Raw genomic sequence first — 22,193 nt, forward strand, 5'->3', positions numbered from 1 at the left:
TCGTGATATCCAGGGTGTGATAACAGAAGCCTCATTCCAAAATTTTTCTAGATTAGAGGTTTTAACTCTTATGTCCATGGTCTGTAAAAGAGCTTTACGTGCCAATAACTGAGGCTCCCACATCCCAACAGCTACCTGCATTCACCACCAATTTGCCTTTTTGGCTTTTAAAGGGCCCATAGTGCCTGCCATCACCCATCACCCAGGGACTCTGTTTGGTACTGTCCGGAGTGGAGTGCAACCTGCTGACTGCATCCTGGGTGCTTGAGCACAGACAGGCACCCATCATGGTCTAGCCTGCTTTCCCACTATGTGAGCCTCCAGCAGCAGTGGCTCCACGTTCAGCCTGTGTCCCCATGCAAGCTCACAACTCCACCCTCCTGCCATGGTTGCAGCAGTGGGGTGGGGCAGCCTAAGACCTGCATGCTCTCTCTTGCTCAGTCTCTGAGCACTCCCCAGCAGTGGCAGAGGTGAGTAAGAGAGAGAGGGGACATGCAGACCCTGGGCTGCTGCAGCTCCTCAGCACTGGCTGTTAGGCCTATGTTTGGAAATTGGCCACTATGTGGACCCAACACTTGCTTAGATATGAGAGCATCCTATTTTTAAGGGGAGGAGGTTATTTTAATGGATCTTTTACTGCTAATGAATCATTTGAGTCCTCCATTTCTATTAAACAACAAAGAATTTTACCTTCAAGGGCACCACCACCTGTGTAAAAACTTCATTTGTCTTTATACTAACCAATTCTTTACAGTCTGAGCTGAATTGCACTGAGGCAATATGCTAGCTTAGTGCCTGCTAGAATGCAAACAATGTTCTTCGCACAGTTTTGGTACATATTCCTGCTGTCATTTTGATACCAGTAAATAATGTGACACATTATCATAGAGTGTAATTGATAGAGCAGACTAAGATAAAAAGAGATCTTTGGATAATGGCAGCGATAACAGCTGCCATTTTGCTTACTGTGGCAAGAAAGGTAGCAGCTACAGTCTCCCTGACGTAAATAGGGGTCACTGCCTCTACACTTAATATGACCATAGAAGAATCAACCTGAGTATTAAGTATTTAACAGCTAATTAATGCCCATTTTCATTCTGTTATACTTAATTTACAACAACTAATAAATTTATTAGATGAATAAATCCAGACATTAAGATGTCTGGTAAGAGAAAACTGTGATCCCTGATTCTCCTCCTTTTATTTAAATCCCTTACCCAGGTTTAAATATAACACAAGTCATGAGTTGGTTAAGGGAAATCATGTTGGGACTGTGGAACAAAGACTTCTTCAATCTTACCATACAACTATCTAATGAAATCTTAAGGCTGTATTCCACACATGTGAAACCACTGTAGGTGTCTACAACATTCTTTGCTTAAATTTGGGATCACATAAAATCAACCCTTGACCCTTCAAAAATTATAGCATGGAGAATGATAAGGGGAATGCTACTCTTAATAATTCTGTTGTTTAAGTGTTTCCTAAAGCGTGTTTCCTGGCAGTGCTGTATCAACAAAATAACCCTGAAACTGCTAATGGCTCTGGAATGCCCTGATTATCGGCCACCTATGGAAGTAATAAAAGCCTGGCTCACAGAAATGTGTGATGTCTCTATCTGATGCCTCTGTTTAATTTTCTCTTACCCTAGGAGCTCCCCAGGGGCCTACCCTTCCAGGGCTGGTAGTCAATCACAGGTAAGAACCTGTCAGGCAGGCCAACCTAAGACAGGCACAGTCCAAATGCTGGGGGCTCCCTGAGGCAGGGACAATAAGATTAGAGCATAGAACCCTAATTCCCACTGGCAGCCACAAAATAAAATAAAAAGGGTGATATGAGGAAGGTAAGAACGAGCACTGAGCCACGCCTTAAGCAAACAATGAGCTATGACATGATCAGAGAGCACTCTGGCCAGAGGAAACCTGACCTATACACTCCAAACTGGAAAATGATGTCTTCCATCCCAGAGTCAACCAAGAAACACCACAGCAACTGTAAGCAAAAGCCCACCAAACAGCCCACACATAAATACCTCAGCTCTTTGTTTAATAAACGAGATTACTTGCAAACCCCCAGAATCTGTGTCATTGACTCTGTGTCTGCTCACTCCCTGTCCCAAAGATCAGAAGGTAGACCCCAGCTGCAGAGCCAGTAACAGTGGAGCTGTTGCTTTTCTTCTCTCTCATTCCTTGGCTCTAGAATCTTTGGGCAGTGCTTGATATGATGGTGCCTGAGATGGGAGGGTGGGGAGGGAGACATTTGTGTCCTCCAGGACTAACTCAGACTTGGAAAATTCCACGGCTCAACTTTATTTCCTAGTCCTGGGTACCTTCTTTACTACTGACAAAGCCCATATCTTCTGTCCTAATTCAGTCAACCACTATCATCATAAATTTCTTTTCCAAGGTGTAATAATCTTTAGCATCATGTGTTTTTAAAGCCTCATTCCCAGGTTTGAGATATGCTAAAAAATACAAATTAATGGTAGGAACTGAATATCCCTCTTGAGTTACTTAGATGACAGTTTCTTGAAGAGACAAAGTTAAGTGTTAGTGGAAAATCTATGATTCTAAGCCACTCCATCCTTTAGTACAGTATGATTTTAGCATATTATTTCAGGAGGTTTCCTTTGACATGTAAGAAAGATTCATGCCTGCATTTGCAATTAATCCTGAAGTTCTATGATTTATTCCCTCAAGTTTATGAAGTAATTACTTGCAAGAGCTCTTTCTTGTATGAACTGTAATAAAAATGACTTAAGAAAAACGGTTACTCCTTGCATAAAATTAAACAGAAATTAAATTAAAAGGCAGGACATCTGTTCATTTCAAAGGGACCTTTGTGGATACTTCTGGGAAGCTGGAGAGATACTGATGATAAGGAAAATGGAGGGAAAGTTTCACTCCAGTAATCTACCAATCCAGTCTCCAAGCCATGGATTTCTCCATTTACATCCCCCTGGAGTCAAAATTTCCACTTGTGATACAGGACTCTCTCTCGACAGATCAATTGTTTCAAGAGGGTATTCCCTCTGCAAACAAATATGTATAAGGGGATATCAGGAACTATGTAGACAAGTAGAAGAAAAATGGTAAAATACAGGAATATATTTTATTTATTGAATGCTTAAGGTATGATGGAAAATGTTTACACCCATGTTCTTAGTAAAATCTTGAAGGGGTTAAGGCACAATAGAATGAAAGAGTATCAGAGATTTGAGGTGTAAAATCATCTTCTCAAGAAAAATAACTAAAAAACTGTCAGAAAATGTGAAGTCACATAATGCCAGGCTTACTAAAAAAATTGCTTTGTATCAAAAGTTTGTATCCGTTCTCTTTGACTGCATATTTCCAAATCTATGATACTCCAGCATGAGGTGTGGTATTTGTCAACCCTCTACTATAGATTGGAAATGTAGGCTTGAAGAAGTCAAATAACTCATAATCACTTGTTAGTGATGCTCAAATGAGAATGAGGGTTGCGATTAGATTTCCTAAGAGTTCAAATTCTAAAACCATGGAATAGAGCTCTGGCTTTCAGAAAGTTGCTTTTCCTGTAGGGGAAAGGCGTGCTCCATCAGCATTATTGACTACATAGAGAGAGTTATTATACAACAAGTCACAGGAGCAATTTCCTTTACACACCTTGTACTTTTTGTTTGTTTGATTGTTTTTTCTTGTTGTTGTTGTTGTACTTTGTTTTGTTCTTCAATGCAAGGTTTCTCTGTGGAACTAACCTTAGCTGTCCTGGAATTCACTCTGTAGACCAGGCTGGCCTAGAACTCAAGAGATCCATCTACCTCTGCCTCCCAGGTTCTGGGACTTAAGGCATATTCAACCACCAGCCAACTATATCACATACTTTCTAATTCCCAAAAAAAGAGGAATAGTAACCAGAGAATATTCTTGTAATTGTAATTCAGACTTGAAGACAAATATGTATGACCATGTTATTTTAGTACAAGAAAGTAGACATGATATCAGTATGAAGTTTTCTTAATTTTCCCACAGAAAGTAAGGAAAGTTACTCTTTTCCCTTTTGTAACACATTTCCAAACTTTCCCTATGCTCAGGGAAAACAATCATAGAGAAGTTATTGCCTCTTAGGGGAGCCTAAGTCAAATTTCACATTATCAAAGATTTTAAATTTTCATTCCTTTCTTCTAATGGACTCTAAGATATAGATGACTGCATCAAAGACAGTAAAATGCAGAGGATATGAAAGACACACACACCATACAGAGAACCAGAGAGATCCAGGCAAAGAAAGAGATGGAGACATGCACACAGAGAGAAAGAGAGCTGATAAATATGACTGAACAATGTAACTCATGAGAAGAAGTTTTCCTGGTAAAAGCAGTGAGAACAGGGAATGAGCTGGCAGCAGCCACTGTCAAAGGATTAATAAAGGAAGCATCTGCTAGGGACAGGTGGCAGCCCAGCAGAAAAGGAAATAACGGCTTCTGGTGTAAAATAGAGAAAATGTAAGGGGAAACACAGTTCATTACATTTTTTTACATTAAAAGACAAAACTAATGGTGTTCATTAATGACATTATTCCCATTTCCAGTGAGACACAGGATTAGGCAAGGTATCAGACTCCATTGTCTTCATAGAAATTTTGTTACAGAAAGAGATAAAATAAAAATGTAGATGCACACCCTCATGTTAGTTACAGTGGGAATTCTGGGCATTCTAAAAGAAATACCTTATTAAATAGAGATGATTTGGAATTGTGACAAAAAGGACCATCAGAAAAGTTTGGTGGGGGAGGTTTCATCTCATCAGTTACTTGTGAGACAGAAAAAGATGGCTACTAAAAATAAGATACTGTACACTCAGTATCCAATGCCAAGAGCATCCCTGCTTCTCAACAGTATGCAGGTATGCTTTCCCTGTCAGCTTCCTGGATTCTAAGTTTTCATAGTCACAGGATGGAGATGCCCATGGGATGTACATGTGAACTGCTAATGACCCATTTAGTCATTCTATGACTTTGTTACCTAAAGTGTAAAAAGTACATAGAAAGCCAGACTGTGCAGATGGGAATTCTCTTTACAGGATCCTTGAAAATGTAAACTTTGAGTTGTTAATATATGCATCCAGTCTATCACAGCAGTTTTAAAGGCAACCAGAGACACCACTAGATGTGCACCCTTCAATTTGTAGATCACCACATGTTAATTCTCATCTCTACCTTCTAATGCTGGTTTGGAATAAATGTGTCAAATACTCAAAAATTTCAGGGAGCTTGCTGAAACTTTTTCAAATATGCTTGCTCTTTATTTTCGTCTTTTAGCTTGCATGAGCCATCTGTACCTGGTTACAGCAGACTCTAAATGATTGATTAGCAGACAAGATTATTAGGAGAATTCATTAAGATGTCTGCACTTGAGGCATTAACGATGCAACCACTGAGAATTCTCTCACACACATTAGGGTTAAAAACATTCTTGGATATTGGTCCTCTGGAGCTGACACAGGAGACATTGCTAGAGTTTAGTTAAGTCAATGAGTTTGAAAACACTGTAGTTAAAAAAAAATACTCATTGTTATTTTGTGTATATGATGTACTGTTTACATGAGTATTTGTGTGTGCATGTACATGCATGTGTATGTGTGTGTGTGTGAGCATGTGTGTATATGTGCAGGCCAGAGAACAATTTCAGGAGTCATTTCAATCATTTCACCATGGGTTCCAGACATTTGACTCAGGCCCTCAGGCAAACATGGCAAGCAATTTTACTCTCTGAGCCATCTCATTCATGCAAAATATTATAGTGCTCATACTCCCCTGACAGATTAAAATATGAAAGAAAAAACATTTGCCCCAACTTATCACAGAGCACTCTAAAGCATGGCATCTCCAGCAATAAGAACCCTTTATGTCTTTTCAAACAATGTGTTGTATAAAAACCAAATCACTTGTTGGAATTTGGTTTTCTTGATTTCTTTCCTTGGGCTGATGGCTTGAATCCCCAGGAACAACTACACCCTTTATGCATAAAGTAATATCTGTCATAAATCTGTTTGATTCAAACTTTTTTAAATTAAAAACATCTTGTCATGGTGTAATTCAAACTATAAATGAATTTAGATTCTATCTAAAAAAGTTATAATATGAAAAAAGTGGAGGAAACACAGAGTCTGGGAAGAAACTAAGCCCCATGTTAAACAGCTGCCAGTCTTTTAACCATTATGTGTAGAATATGGAGCTACAGGCCACAAATCTTAATTCTCTGATCATTATAACTTCACAATAGAGATATGAAAATGCCTAGTCTACTGGTCATAGCATTTTCAATGTGTAACATCCCTGAGCTTATGCCCTTTGCCCAGATTCCATTTTTTACTAAGCTATACTCAACATAGCCTACTCCAATCTCTCTCTCTACTCCTCCAAATTTATCTCAAAGTCTCATCCCAGCTCTGCAGCTGAGACCTTTTGCAGGATCCTTCTCCCTCCTGCACCCATCTCCAGTGGATCACACAGCTTTTCCTGTAAGTTAATAGAGCATTATGTAATTTATTTCTGAGGGGTTTTGTTACCCCTTTCTGTTTATTTAGCATATCCTTTAGAGTTTGATTTGATCTTTCTATGACTTCTTGGCCTGTAGGATTGTGTGGTATACCTGTAATATGCTTTATATTGTAATAAGTAAAAAAACTGCTTCATTTTACCAAAGACATATGCTTGAGCATTGTCCTTTTAATTTGTTCAGGTATACCAATGATGGCCATAACTTCTAGCAAATGTGTGATTACAGAATCAGCCTTTTTTAACTCAGAGCAGTGGCCCATTAAAATACTGAACAGGTATCAATGGTGTGGTATACATACTTCAATTTTCCAAATTTTGCAAAATGAAACACATCCATTTGCCAGATTTCATTCCTCTGAGTATCTTTTTGGTTATATCCTGCTGGTAGTGGAGTTTGATTGTATAAAGAACAAGTAGGACATTTGTTATACTTTCCTTGGCTTGTTGCTAGGTTATGGAAAAATCCTTTTTTAAACCCTTACTATTGATAAGTAAGGTTTTTTTTTTATGAATTTCTGAGGCCTCCAGCACATTTCCTAACAATAGTTTATCAATCGTGCCATTACCTTGTGCTAGAGGGCCTTACAGACCTATATGGGGTTGGATGTAAGTTATATACAAGGGATGAGTCCTATTCCTGATTATATCTTGTAACTGCATAAATAACAAAGTTAATTCTGACTCATCAGGAATAAATTCTGAAGTCTCAATATGTAAGAACACTCTTTCAGCACACTGAGAGTCAGTAACTATGTTGAAGGGTTAAAAAAAATCCATTAATACCAATAGAATAGCATATAATTCCAATTTTTGACATGAATTATAATGACTTTGTACCACTTTACTTAAATTTTCTGATTTGTAACCTGCCTTTCCTTGTTTGTTTGCATCTGTATAAAATGTAGGGGCTTCAGATACTGGTGTTTCTTGTACAATGAGAGGCAGGATCAAGTTAGCTCTCTTTATAAGCTTAATTCTGCTGCTTTTGGGAGATTTTGCTCTCCCAAAAAATTACTGCAAGCTCTTTGCCAAGGTTCACTTTCTCCCCATTATTGTCAGTTCCATCATCAGTTAAAGGTATTACAATTTCTCCTGGGTCTATTCCTGGTAATTGATAAAGTCTCAATTTTCCTTTTAAAATCAACTCAGAGGTCTTTTCCACATAAGTTTTAAAATTTTTATGCTGTTTATTTGGTAGAAATATCCATTCCAATATATTATCTTCTCTCTGCATTAAATTCTGTAGGAGAATGCTTAGAGGCTAAAATAACTAAAATGTAATCAATCTTTGGATCTACATGATCCATATGTGCATCCTATATTTTATTTTCCACCAAAGCCAATTCTCTCTCAGCTTCAGATGATAATTCTATTGGATTATTTAAGTCCTTGTCACACTCTAAGTTTTGAACAAATTACTCAGTTCATCTTTTTTTTTTTTTTTTTTTTTTTTACCCCAACAGCAGTACATAGACTGGAAATGTCTCCAAATAATCTTTGAAAGTCATTAAGAGTTCATAATCGACCTCTCCTAATTTGCACCTTTTGGGATCTAATGTTTTGTAGACCTATTTTATATCCTAAATAATTAATGGAATTTCCTCTTTGCATCTTTTCAGGAGCAATTTGTAATCCCCAACAAGGCAAAATTTTCTTTACTTCTTCAAACATTCTTTCTAAGGTATTGGCATTTGAATCAACTAGTAAAATATTATCCATGTAATGATAAATTATTGATTTAGGAAATTGTTTATATATTACTTCCAATGGCTGTCATACAAAATATTGGCACAAAGTTGGGCTCTTTAACATTCTCTGTGGGAGAAACCTCCATTGATATCTTTTAACCACCTGAGAATTATTATAAGTAGGCACTGTGAAGGCAAATCTTTCTCTGTCTTTTTCTTGTAAGGGTATTGAAAAGAAACAGTCTTTTAAATTGATCACTATGAGATGCCATCTTCTAGGTAACAGAGTAGGCAAAAGAATTCCAGATTGTAGAGAGCTCATTACCTGAATTACCTTGTTAACTGCTCTTAGGTCTGTTACCTTTCTCCACTTACTGGATTTTTTTTAAAAAAATAACAAATACAGAAGAATTCTATGGGCTGGTTGATTCTTCAATGTGCTGAGCATTTACCTGCTATTGTACTAGCTCTTCAAAGGCCTGCAGTTTCTCTGTTGTTAAAGGCCGTTGCTGAACCCATACAGGCTTGTCTGTTAACCATTTTAAAGGTAGAGCTGAGCTGGGCAATGGTGGACCACGCCTTAATCCCAGCACTTGGGGGGCAGAGCCAGGCAGATCTCTATGAGTTCCAGGCCATCCTGTTCTACAGAGTGAGATCCAGGAGAGTCACCAAAACTACAGAGAAACTGTGTCTCAAAAAGACAAAACCAAACCAAAGGTAGAGCTGTTGGTGTCTTTGAAAGATCAGCAGCTGTTGTGCCCTGTTCTTGTACAATCTGAATGGTTGGTAACTGTTCTTTATAATAATAATACCTACTAATATTTTTTTTCAGAAACATGTTAGTTTAGGGTTTGTTTCTGAGGTTGGAGGAATGTTAATTTGGGTATTCCATTGTTGTAATAGATCACTTCCCCATAAATTCATAGCTATATTAGCCACATGTGGTTTTAATTTTCCTCTCTGTCCTTCTGGCCCTATAATTCAACCCATCTTGCACTCTGTTTCACTTGAGATAATGTTCCAATCCCTAACAGCTGAACATTTACCTCCTGAAGAGGCCAATTTGGGTGCCAAAATTCTGGTGCAATTACTGTGACATCCACACCTGTGTCTACAAGACCTTCCAATGAACATCCTTCATTTGTATTTTTAATTTGGTCTTTGTTCATTTATTTGCCAAAAAATCCACTTTATGGTTTTTCCTTCATTTCCTGTTCTCTCTGCTACAGCTGTTCTATCACCCTGAGCAGCCTGGTTTCTTCCAATATGCATTTGGTTATTGAATTGTTCTGAGAAGGGGTTTCTTCTATGATGGCATTAAAGCGCTGAACTGAATTTGGCATGAGATCCTGCATGAGGCTCCTCAGGGCGTTTCCCAATGGCAGAGGCAAAGGATTACCTTGTCTATCCTTTGTTGATCTATATTCAGCAGTCCAATGCTTACATTTACTACACCTTCTACATAATCAAGAAGGGAGGGGCATTCTGTTGCTATTGTTCCTTGAAGAAACATTGTTTCTAGAAATGCCCTGTTTACAGTCTTTTTTTTTTTTTTTTTTTTTGGTCTTTATAGTCTTGTTTACTGCAATTAAAGCAGCTGACATTATTATTTTTCATCAGACCTCTGGAAATCACCTCTCCTATCCAAGTATCATCACGGTCATGAGATTCAATATTAATTGCATTTCTGATCCATTCTTCCAAGGGTGCTGATCTTGCCTTTAATGGCCTAATGACCCTTTTGCATGCTACACTGGCATTTTCAAAAGCCACAGATTCAATTATTATCTGTCTAGCTTCTGAATTTGGCATCATTCTATTTACTGCTGAAGACAGCCTTGTAAGAATCCATGAAGGTTTCTTTTGGGCCCTGTTCAACTTTTATAAATGACTCAATTTTCTTCCCTACTTCTTCAATTCTGTCCCATGCATTCATGGCTGCCAGGCAGCATAGAATTAGGGTGTAGTCATCATATAAATATTATCTTTGTATATTGCCTTCTCCAAGAAGTTGATCTTGTGAAATTTCCAAACCTCTCACCCTACATCATTGTTATATAGTTTTAGCCTCCTCTTTCTACCAGGTTCTCCACTGTAACTGTGGACCAGCCTCTAGGATGGTTGTTACCAAATCTTTCCAGTCCTGAAGGATAATTCTATTATGAGTTAATCATGAGTTTAACATCTGCTTTACAAATATAGAAAGCATAACATGTGATACTATAGCTTCCTTAAATCTTCTCAAATCTAACATTTCCCCTGGAGTCCTAGCTTATACACAGCCTTGAGCATTTGGCAGTTCCCGTAAGGTTACCAGATGGATTAAGGTTGGCTGTTTCCAAACCTTAGGCTGTTTCTCTGTAACCATATAATTCAATGCTGAGATATGGTTACCTTTGAAATCTTCTGTCTGGGTCTGAATTTCTCTATGATTTGTTTTAATGAGTTTTTCTAAAACTTTTATCTTGGCACTTAAATTAACCAAACTTTTTAATGATAAATTAAAAACGATCAAACAAATAATATTCATAATTGATGTTATATAAATCCCATTAACATTAATTATCCTCTCACTTAATTGTTCCATTTTCAGACCACCTAATGTGTTATCAGAGACAAAATTCCTTCCATTATAAAACTTTTTTCCATTTTTTTAATGTGGGAAAAAATTTCTCTTTTTAACTAATTTCTCCCTTTAAGATATCTTAATTGATTTACCAAGTCTGCCAACTGTGTAGAACAGTAGAAGTCTGAAGGAGTTTCAAAACAGCTACCTAGTGTGGTAGCAGTCTGAGGTGAGAATCCAGAGAAATCCCACAACCCACCAAGAGAGAAGAAGCCAAAGAGACTCCAGACCACATGGGGTCAAGACTCTGGCTGCATGCAGTTCAGGCCTGAGCAATGCAGCTAAGGCTTGAGCCAGGGGCTTGTAATGCCACAGGCATGTGGCTTTTTTCATGAATTCATGCCACAAAAATTAGGGCAGAAGATATAAGATTAATTGCTAAATGTTCTTATCAGTGAAAAATCCAGAGCCAGATATTGGGGTAAAAACTGAGAAATCAGGAAAAAGGACAAGCCACAGCCAGCTTTAACTCACCAACTCCTCCGCTTCCAAAGAGATCTACATCTTGTATACCCACACCTATATGTCTTTCTGTCCCTGCCCTCTTAATTCCTCTCTCTGCCCAGCTGTATCACTTCATCTTTCTACCCAGCTCTGTTACTTTCTGTCTGTCTGTACAGACTTCCAGACCTCTATGTTTAGCTAGCACTGAGAATTAAGGCATGTGCTACCCAGCCTGACTCTTTTCCCAGTGTGGACTTGAACTTACAGAGATCCAGATGAACCTCTGCCTCTTGAATGCTAGCATTAAAGGCATGTGCTACCATTGCTTGACTTATATGTGGAATATAATGGCTGACTTTTTCCTGTGAACCTCAGATAAACTTTATTGGGGCAAACAAATAAAATATCACCACATTTTCTCCTCTAAACCTTCCACCCTGCACACTCCGTGCTTTATTCTAGCCCTAGCTCTAGCAGGCATTCCCTGGGAACACACTAACCATTCCTGCCAGGGAAGCAGATAGGCTGACTACAGATTTTTGTCTCTCTCTGCATTCCTCCAAATCCAATCCCCTAGTCTCATCCCCACCTCTGTAGCAGACCTTCTCCTGTGGCCTATCCTCAATGTATATCCTCATTCCCAGAGAAATAACTAATAAATAGATCCTGGTAGAACACCTTGCCTTCCTCTCTCTTGTGAAGATTCTCCATCCCCTCCACCAAACCATCACCACTCATATGTCTGAGGTCCTAATACCCAGAAACACATTGTACTTGTAATCCCCAGCATTAACACCTATCAGAACACCAAAAGATTTTCTTATCGGCAACATAGCCACAACACTCTCCTAAGAAGAAAAGAGGAAACAGACACCAAGGAACCAAACATCCATTTTTCTCTAATTATTCTCTAGTTATTATATGTGACTCTACCACACTGACAAACACCTACATGCAAATCCATTTGAAATAAATATGTGTAAGGAAAAATAACACTATTTTGATTAGAGATATGAGTACCAAATGTCTCTAAAATACATTTTATATTTTATATATTCTTGTCTACACATACACCCATATTCATTGTAGAAAAATTAAACTAAGATGTTTTGCATACTCATATATTTTTGAGAGAAACACAAGGGATAATGTAGATGTAACCAACCTGCTTATTAAATAAGAAACACAGAACCAATGCAAAGAAGAAAGCCAAGAGGTCAGAGCTAAGAGCTAAAACCTTACTCTTCCTCCTGCAGTGGTCCTACCTCTCCGAACCAGAACCACCCCTGTGTTAAAGTCTTTATATAGAGTTCCTGTTCTGCCTTCTCATTGGTTGTAAACCCAACCACATGACCGCCTCATCATGGCCTGTCTGTATAGGCCTCCAGGTTTTCCATGCTTGGTAGTGAGATTAAAAGCATGTGTATCCAATAATGGCTGTATCCCTGAACACACAGAGACTTACCCAGCTCTGCCTAATAAGTGCTGGGATTACAAGTGTACACCACCACTGCCCTGCTTTCCTATGGCTTGCTAATAGCTCTGACCCCCGGGCAACTTTATTTCTTAACATACAAATAACATTTTAATACAAATAAAATATCACCATAGGATAAGATAGAGGGAAATATGAGAATGGGATCTGAAAATAAAAAATAAATAAGAAAGAAAAACAAAAAGAGCATTATCTCATTATCTGGGTTGACAAATATTAATTTGTATTATTTGTGCCTATTTGTCTTTTATTTGTAGCTTTCAACTTACTGTGATCATTTACTCAAAACATGTACTATTATGAAATGACTGTAACAAGATATATGTCACTCATGTTGTGTGGATAAACATGCTATAAAAGGAGTTTATTTCTTTGACTGTAATGATTATAAGTCATGAAGAAATGTGTGGTGATTTCTGATTTTACAGTGTTGAAGATCAGATCTTGAAGCACCATTTCATAGCAGAAGTGCTTTCTCCATACACAGCATATGGAGTATCCAGCTAGTTACTCTCAGCATTCATTCTGTTACAAACAGTGCCAGTGCATGGATAAATTACTTCAAATATAATTGGCCTGCCTACTGCATATGAAAAAATTGTTTAAGTATGGGAGATACAGCAATGAAAAAAATAGCACATAAAGTTGCCACCTTCATTAAGCTACTTACAGATTGGAGAAGGTTAGCTTCAGAAGAAGAAAGGAAATTTGACTTGATGGAGAACAAAGACAAAGGAAATTATCATGAGCTCAGTCAGGGATGTGTAGCCATCCTTGTGTTTGCTTAGTGAAATAGCAAATTGCTTGCTGGAGATGAGCAGTAGGGAGGTCATAGATACTAGTGTTTGCCTGGCATTTTTCTCAGCCTTCTTTCCTTTGTCCTAGTTGGCCTCTGTGAAAGTCATAACATTGTCCCCTATAGTGTCTCATTCCTCTTGTAGCTCTTGGGGACGTGTGTTCGTTCCTCTGTAACTCAGGAGCCAGGTAAAAGTTTGCTCAGGAAAAGCTGATCGACTTAAATTGCAGCCAACTCTGAAACTTTTAACACAAAGTGATTTTTTTTTCTGGCTAGAGGTGCCTAACCCTCTTTAAATGTTCTTCACAGAAGCAATCAGATCCAGAATTCATATCTTGAGAAAAGCAGACTTCTTCTTTCTTGAAGCAAGCCAGGCGCAAAAGAAGTATTCTTGCAATAGCAAGCCCAGTAAGTCACATAAAACTGGGCCATTATTACTTGTGTCCTTGTAGGTATTTTAGCCTTTAAATGATGATACTATCATTTTAATTAAAGCTGAAGTTTCTTCAGCATTCAATTCAAAAAGAGGCTGCAAGGTCCTATTCTACAGCAGAAACTAAATCCTTAGTTCTCAAGTAAAACAAAGTTTATGCATGAATGTCGGAAAGCTGGGAAGTTCCACAACTTCATAGTAGGAGATCACTCACAGACAATCAGAGCAAAGAGATACTCCAGAACTACGAAACTTATGCTCATAAAACTCCTTTCATAATATATAAAGTGAGTTTTATACTCAATACTGAGGACTGAGAGAAGTCTGGTTGGCCTGTTAGATACCGAAAATTCATCTTAATTTTAATATCTGAGTGATATGGATGACTTTATTAGATGATTATTTTACAAAGGACCATGAAATTGTTAAGATTATTAATCTTCAATGCCAATTGTGAGAAATGGCATAATATACCATATATAGTATATTTATATGGTATATATAATTTATATAATAATTTTATAGCATTAACTATTATCATTCAAGCTGTATAATTTATTGTTGAGGGAGGATGTCTTGGGCATCCTAGTATATTCCACAACATCCCTGGAAACTACCCAATATATGTCAGTGGCTTCCTCCATAAAGCTGCAACAAACAGAATTGTCTCCACGTATTAATGTGTTCTAGTGGAGAGGATAGTTTCAGCATCTCAGCTTGATAAGGACAACAGCCTTTCAGCACCATCTCATACCTATGTCTTACCTCACAAAGAGTATTTTGAAAAAAAAAAAAGAAAAGAGAAAAGAAGCCATTTCCCACATGTACAATATGTGAAATTGTAAAAAAAACAAACAAAACAAACAAACAAACAAAAAAAAACCTACTGCAGCTAGATCTTCCCATTTCCTTCATTAATTTTATATAATATGTGGTCCATCTTCTGTTGACAGACTCATTGAGGTGTTTTAAATTTGGCTACATGCAGGAGAATGGAAAATTAAAAAAGAAAGAAAGAGTTTATTTTAACTGGCAGCAGTGGGATAAACCAACAGTATAGAAAGAAAAAAAAAAGAATAGAGTCCACATTCCTGTCCTGGATACTGAAGATTAGACCTCAAGGTGTTGCTGCATTATACTTACAAAACTAATCAAGCCAAAACTCTATTCCTCCCACTGACCATCTACCTGCCCTACACTTTCGTCCACTTTACACCATCTGGCCTTTCTTATTATACTCCGATGTAGGTTTTTGTGGGAAAGTTATACCTTCTTATCCTCCAAGCATCTTTATGAAATACCCTACACCTGAGAAACAATTGACATTTTCCACAACTGCTTTCTGTAAAGATTACATTTTATGGACATGGTCCTAAGATTGTTCCTTCTAATTTTTGCCTCACATTGGCAAGAGATCAACCATACCTATTTATATTAGAAGTCCTTTGACTTCAAAATCTTGATTTGTCAAGTTCATTTTACCTATTGAGGGAAGCAAATGGTATGGTTCACTCCCTTTCCAAAATATGTGTAGGATAGAAAGGCATTTATCACTTTTCAGTGACCAGTGGCTTCAAACTTTGGGGAACAATTGGACATATTACCTGAATGTTAAATATTAAATTTGCAAAAGAACTTTACATTATTCATAGGTGGCTTGTAGGGAAAATATAGTGTCATTGGCAATTCTCTTGACATGAACAAGTTCTAAAACTGAAAGTTTATATAATATGTAAATCCTTGAGGTATTTAAGGACAATATCTCCTTTAGAGAATCTCCAGTCTTTGGAAAAAGATTTGTAATAAAACACATATTTGTGATCTTGTATTTCTGGGATATTCATTCTCAGTATCTTCCTGAAATATTTTGAATGCACTTTTTTGCTTAGGACTTACCAGGTCCATCAGAAAAACAATTGATTTGATTAACTAACTACCTAATTAATTAAGTAAAAAAAGTGAATAGAATTACATAGCTATGGACTGGAGTCTACAGTGAAGTGAGGGCCACATACCTTTTTTTCTGAAAGGGATGCCATTCTCTAAGTATATATCATTTGGACTTGACCTCAGTCTTCCTTATGATTTTCTTGGCATTGTAATGGTTTCAGACATTTTCTAAATGGCCAAATACTGACCAAATATCGCAAGTATGTTGGCACAACTACCGATATTTATCAGCCAATACATAAACAAGTGGGTCTCTGAGCTACAATGTGTTTCTAATGCACTTGAATAATGTGTATTTCCAGATGTAAATTATTTTTTTGGAAAGCATCTGCCTTTCTTTGGGTTTCTAAAGAATGTAAACACAATTTCCACATTCTACTTAGAAAATAATTGTATTTAGAAAAAAAAGTGAGTTTAATTTGAGTATTCACATGTGGGCATTTCTTACAAGTGTTTCACTTATGAGGATCTTTAATAACTTCTAAATTTCGCTTTGAAAGTTAAGTTTTGTGAATGATGTTGAAACAGTTGACATCAGATGAGTAAGGGTAGGAATGGTGTACTTTTCATTTTGCTACAAATTTGCAAAATGCGTTTTTTTGTTTTTTGTTTTTTTTTTAGTTTTCAAAGTCATCCCTGATCTCCTTGTATTTTCTTAAGGATCTCATTTTGCTACAGGTTGCCTGTAAAAAGAACAGACTCAACCCCAGATAGCTTCTTGTAATCAGTTGCAACTTGTATGCCATCTTCACTACTCACTAGGCCAGAAATTTTGGCTTTCTCAAAGTGCAGAAAATTAACTCTATACTAAATAGTTGTTAATTAATTCTTTTAGCCCATGTAATTTGTGCCAAATAGGCATTTTTGTGCTTATTCTATGAAGTTCTCATTATTGTTTGGTGAAAAGTATAGCTAGGTTTTGATTTCATATGATTATAAAAACTGTACTGTTTTATTACTCAGTCTGATTAAAATGTTATCAACTCATTTTCAGCAAGGCATCTTTCCTTTTTATCTGTAGAATTTTTCTGATTCTACATTGCTTGAAATACCCTTCAGTAAAGGTAAAACAAAGAAACAAACAAAAACACTGAGTGTGACAGAAAAAGAAACATTTACAAATTATCAATAATAAACAAAAAATCATTCACACATACTTAAGAATGACTGTGTACTCTAGGTATCATCAATTGCCTTGAGGGGCGATGAAGACTGAAGTTTAGAGAAACAACCAACTGGATTTTTCTAAACATAGCAGCACAACTCTATCAGCACATCACCAAGCCCCCATTCCTTCCCCAGATTACTTTGAGGTATTTTAAAAGAAAATAATAAAATGGTCTTCTTGGGGAAATAAAGGTCAGAAGCCACAGGACCATCTGGCTGTTGTCTTCTAAACCCACAGAGTTTATTAAATAATAATTGACTAACAATGTATTATTAATCAAAAGCATATACAACCTGTAAATCTAATCTTTTTTGTTCACATGAGAAATTCAGTGTTCTCAGGTTGAGCTAAAACATCTCGACAGATATTATTAAACATATAAAGATACTCTGATGTGAGAAGGGATTTCCTCAGTTTCATCCATAAGTCATTTTCTTCAAAACTATTACCATATATTACTTGGAGAGTATAAGGGATCTCATTATGCATCTCCATTCATGATACATGGTTTAATTTGCTCAGATTCAACTACCATACACTCCCCCCTTCTATCTTCATACCCCTTTTCTTTCCGTGTGATTATTTTATTGTTTGATTTCTACACAAATAACATATTGTGATGATTTTCACCCCACATTACCCTCGTATAGCCTCTTCCCACTTCCTCTGAAATTTCTGAGTAGAATAATTAGGGTTGCTCTCATATACACGTTTAGGGTGTTACTGGAGCACAGGCAACTTACCAGGGGCAACACAACAGTAAAAATGGCTCTCGCTTTCCAAGCAAATGTTAACTGACAATAGCTCTTTAGGGATGGGTAGGGCCTCCTGAGCTCCTCCTCCAATCCTGATGGAAGGTTGTAGGGTCTGATCATGGGCAGATCTTCTGAAGGTATCTACAGCTGCTGTGTGCCATGAACAATTCACAAAAAACTTCTGATTTTTTTTTTAAATTATATGAGCAAATCTCCACTATGTTTGTAGATTTTTTTTTAGAAAACTGGGACTTTAATCGTAGCAAATGCTTGGATAACTCCCTACTTATTTGGGAAAATAAATCCAGATTTATTGAAATGCTATGTGACAAATTAACAGCAGGGCCAAATTAAAAATTGTTCACTGCACAACAAATTCAAATTAAAATATAATAAGACATGATGTAGGCCTGGCTTGGCTGGATTCAGATGTTCCTATCATATTTCCAAGTTTCTTTATCTTCATGTATGCCTCTCGGCGCTACATTCTTCTGTGCACACTTCATTCCAAACAATACATAGCTCAGTTTGGCAGAGCAGGAAAAATAACAAAATGCTGGTAGTCATGTCAGAGGAGCAGCAGAGGGCAATTGAAGTTCAGGGGTCAGCCCACCAGGAGCTCCTGCTGTGACTTTACCTGTTTGCCACTGCCTTCTATCTGGCATGGTGTGAATGGCTGTGGGGAGATCCCAAGGCCTGTGATGTAGTGTGTTTATTTCATGGAAACATCTTTTTCTACTGGGCATTTTTAAACTGTGAAATATTATGAAGATAATTTCTTCTTAAGCTGTACTGTCTAATTGATAATAATAATATTAGTTTAAACAGAGTTTTGATGTTAAAAAAACAAGGAAGTGTCACACAACTAGAACACATGAGTTTTTACTGAGGAATATATATATATATATATATATATATATATATATATATATATATATATATATATTTGGCTCAGGTTAATGATTAAGAAAAAAACAATTGAGTCACAGTAGCCCAGCTAGTTTAATTTTTTTTAATCTTAACTTTGGGAGATGTGTTCACAGGTTATGGAGTACGTCATAGCTGAAACAAAGCTTTAAATATAACTTAAAGTTAGTCTAAGATGTTTTCGTCAAATAGCAGTCAGGTGAAAAGCAGATGAAGACAATCTAAAGTTTTAGAAAGGCACATAGTTGAATGGGGAACTTAAGGTCAGGGAACAAGAACACAGCAGCCCATTATCATTAGCTGATATAACTTTCTTGCTAGGATTGGTTGATGACCAAAGGTGATGATTAATTTCTTATACCCAATTTTGCCCTCAACCTGATATAAAAAATTATTGATGTGTGTGTATGCACCCTAAAGATTTAAAGTAGAGCCACTGATGCTTTTTCATATACAAAAGTTTAGATTTGTGAGGTTTTTTTTAAAGATTTCTTATAAGATTTCCTTTTGAGATAAGTAATAAAGTGATTGGCCCTTTCTTTGTAACAATAAAAACACAGCCTGATGGTAAATTAATACCTTGCTAACTTATACTCTGTTAATTTATAACAAGTTTCTTGGGAATAAATGTATGTGGATTCTTGGGATAATTTGCTTTTCACCTGTAATATGTAAAATGTTTAATCATGTAAAGGATATGGAAAACATGCTGTTTTTACTTGTATTCATTGTAATTATTCACTTGAAAAAAAGGAATGTAACATTGTAATTTTTATATTGCCTGAATATTTTGCTGGGGTATGTAAGCTGTAAAAGAAAGAATAAAGATAGACTTAAAATAAGTCAGATGAAAAAAAACTAACAATGAGAGAGTTAGAAGGAAAACATCAAGAGTGAGAGAGTTTATTAGGAATTAGAGGAAACCATCAAGAATAAAGATAAAGTTAGAAGGAAAACATCAAAAATAAAGATAGAGTTAGAAGGAAAACATCAAGAATGAGAGAAGGAAATCACCAGGAGAACAAAGAAACAGTTTAGAAAAGTTCTAAAGGAACCCATCAAGAGAGTGTGTGAGTGTCTTTTTCCCTTAATCCCCTCAGATAAAAATGTCATAGTGCACACTGACTTCGTGGATTTCTTTCGAGCCCTGCACTGCTGAACGCTGCCTCCAGGGTGCAATAACACAATGATCAAGAAGTCTTAAAAATCTCTACCTAAGGATTAGTGGATAACATTCTGTGACGACTCCACTGAATACTACTCTAGTGATGTTTGCATGCTCATAGCAATAGCTGTAGACACAGAGGTTTCCAGTTTGCCAAGTCTCATCACTCATACCTATAACCAAGATTCCAGGCAGCATTCCAGTTAATAGACTCAGAGGAACCTCAAGGATACAGAAATAAAAACTGTTTAAAGAAGGAAACTGTAGCTAGAAGTTTTTCTGTGTCCCACACAGTACGCAGCCACTCAGACCCAAGTAAACACACACACAGGATTATATTAATTAAAACTGCTCAGCCATTAGCTCAGGCCTACCACTGACTAGCTCTTACACTTAAACTCAGCCCATTTTTGTTAATGTATATGTCACCATGTATTCCATGGCTTTACCTGTGTGCCATGACATGCTGCTCCCTGGACTGTGGGCTGATGTCTACTGATTTAGCCTTCCAGCTTTCCCACAATTCTCCTTGTTTGCTTATCCTGCTTATACTTCCTGTCTGGCTACTGGCCAATCAGCATTTTATTTATCAACCAATCAGAACAACACATTCACAGTATAAAGAACAATATCCACAGCAGGAAACATCATTCTAACACAATTTTCTAGAAAGACTATTACTAATATACAAAGCCAGCTAGCACCACCATTGCAATCAGGTCTATAAAGCTTTACATTTGGCTCAATGATAAAATTATTCACTTAAAAGTGAATGTATATTTTAATGACCTTATGGGGTGCTTGGAGCTTAGAGTATTTTTTTCTTTTCTTAATATAGTCAATAGTATTGTTTATGTTGTTCTGTTTGTAGTAATGATCAGAGACATAGAGGCTGTGTTTGCTAAAAACACTGACATGTCACCTGGCCTCTAGGTATCCAATAGGTAATTAAAACAAAATAAAACCTTGGTATCCTTGGTATTGCTGCCCCCGGTTTTCATCTGTGTGTTTTGTTGTGAGTTGCTCTTACAGCAGTCACTGTATTCTAGGAACATCCAGTATAAAATATAAACATCCTGTGACAAAGAGTCAAATAAACCAAAGGTCACAATGATTTTCTGATAGAAATAAGGCCCTGACTGAACAACCTCAATATCATAAGCCTCAGGCAGACTACCGTATGATTAATGTTTAATGACTATGCATACCCTTTGACCCTCTCCTCTGTCTCTTCCTTAGGTAATATGGCAACATATGTCAGGACTCTAAAGACTATGGACACTGATCTCTTTGTCTTTATACTGACTAAAGCTCTTTTATTTATTTATTTTTGCTTCTCAATTACTTTTATTCTTTGATTTTGGATGAGTGGTCATACCTGATTTTTTAAGTACTCAAAATTTGGGTTTCTTGCCTAGAACACTAGCAATAGTTACACTGATAATATGTAGAATATCATTCTCAATATATTTCCTACAACAGCATCAACTTTACATCTTGTTTCTAGTGTCAAGATGCTCTACTATAACATTATTATAATGTGTGACTTAAGGAATGTAAATACCACTATTTAGGTCAAAATCCATTTCTTTCTGTGTTTTTTGAAATACTACTTCATAATCTCTTGGAATGTTGGGCAACAAGGAGATTGCAGACTTACCCTGATCTGTGTAGAGGAGAAGGAAGAAATAGTTTGGAGTTGAACAAGTGCTGTGCTGTTTAAGCACTTGGATGGGAAGTAGCAAAAACCCAAATGAACAAGATCAAACAGCCTGTCTTTCTAAGCTTCTAATTGTGTTTGTATGATCATTCACCTCAGTAGGTCCATCTCTGCATCCCTAAGGCTCTATATGGATCCATACATTTGATAGGTGTTCAATAAGAAGTCACTTATCTTATGGAAGAACATACTGACAGGAAAATCATTGATAATAGTTCAGCATATTAAGTCCTTTGATAGAAGGAGGACAGAGAAGGAGAATCTAATAAAGCCTCTAAAGGTCTCCTAAAGAATGCATGGAATCAGATGCTGAGGCACAGTCTGTCATGAACCTCTTCATATTCCTACACGAAATTCTTAGTGTGTCAGAATTCCACTAGTGATTTCACTTTAATGAGTTTTAAGAAAAAATTTGGTGTAGGTGAAAATTCTGAGAATGATGTTATATAGAAAAGAAATACACTACAACATTATAAGAGCTAGTCT

This window comes from Peromyscus eremicus, chromosome 5, assembly GCF_949786415.1.
Source record: "Peromyscus eremicus chromosome 5, PerEre_H2_v1, whole genome shotgun sequence".
NCBI classification, from domain to species: domain Eukaryota; kingdom Metazoa; phylum Chordata; class Mammalia; order Rodentia; family Cricetidae; genus Peromyscus; species Peromyscus eremicus.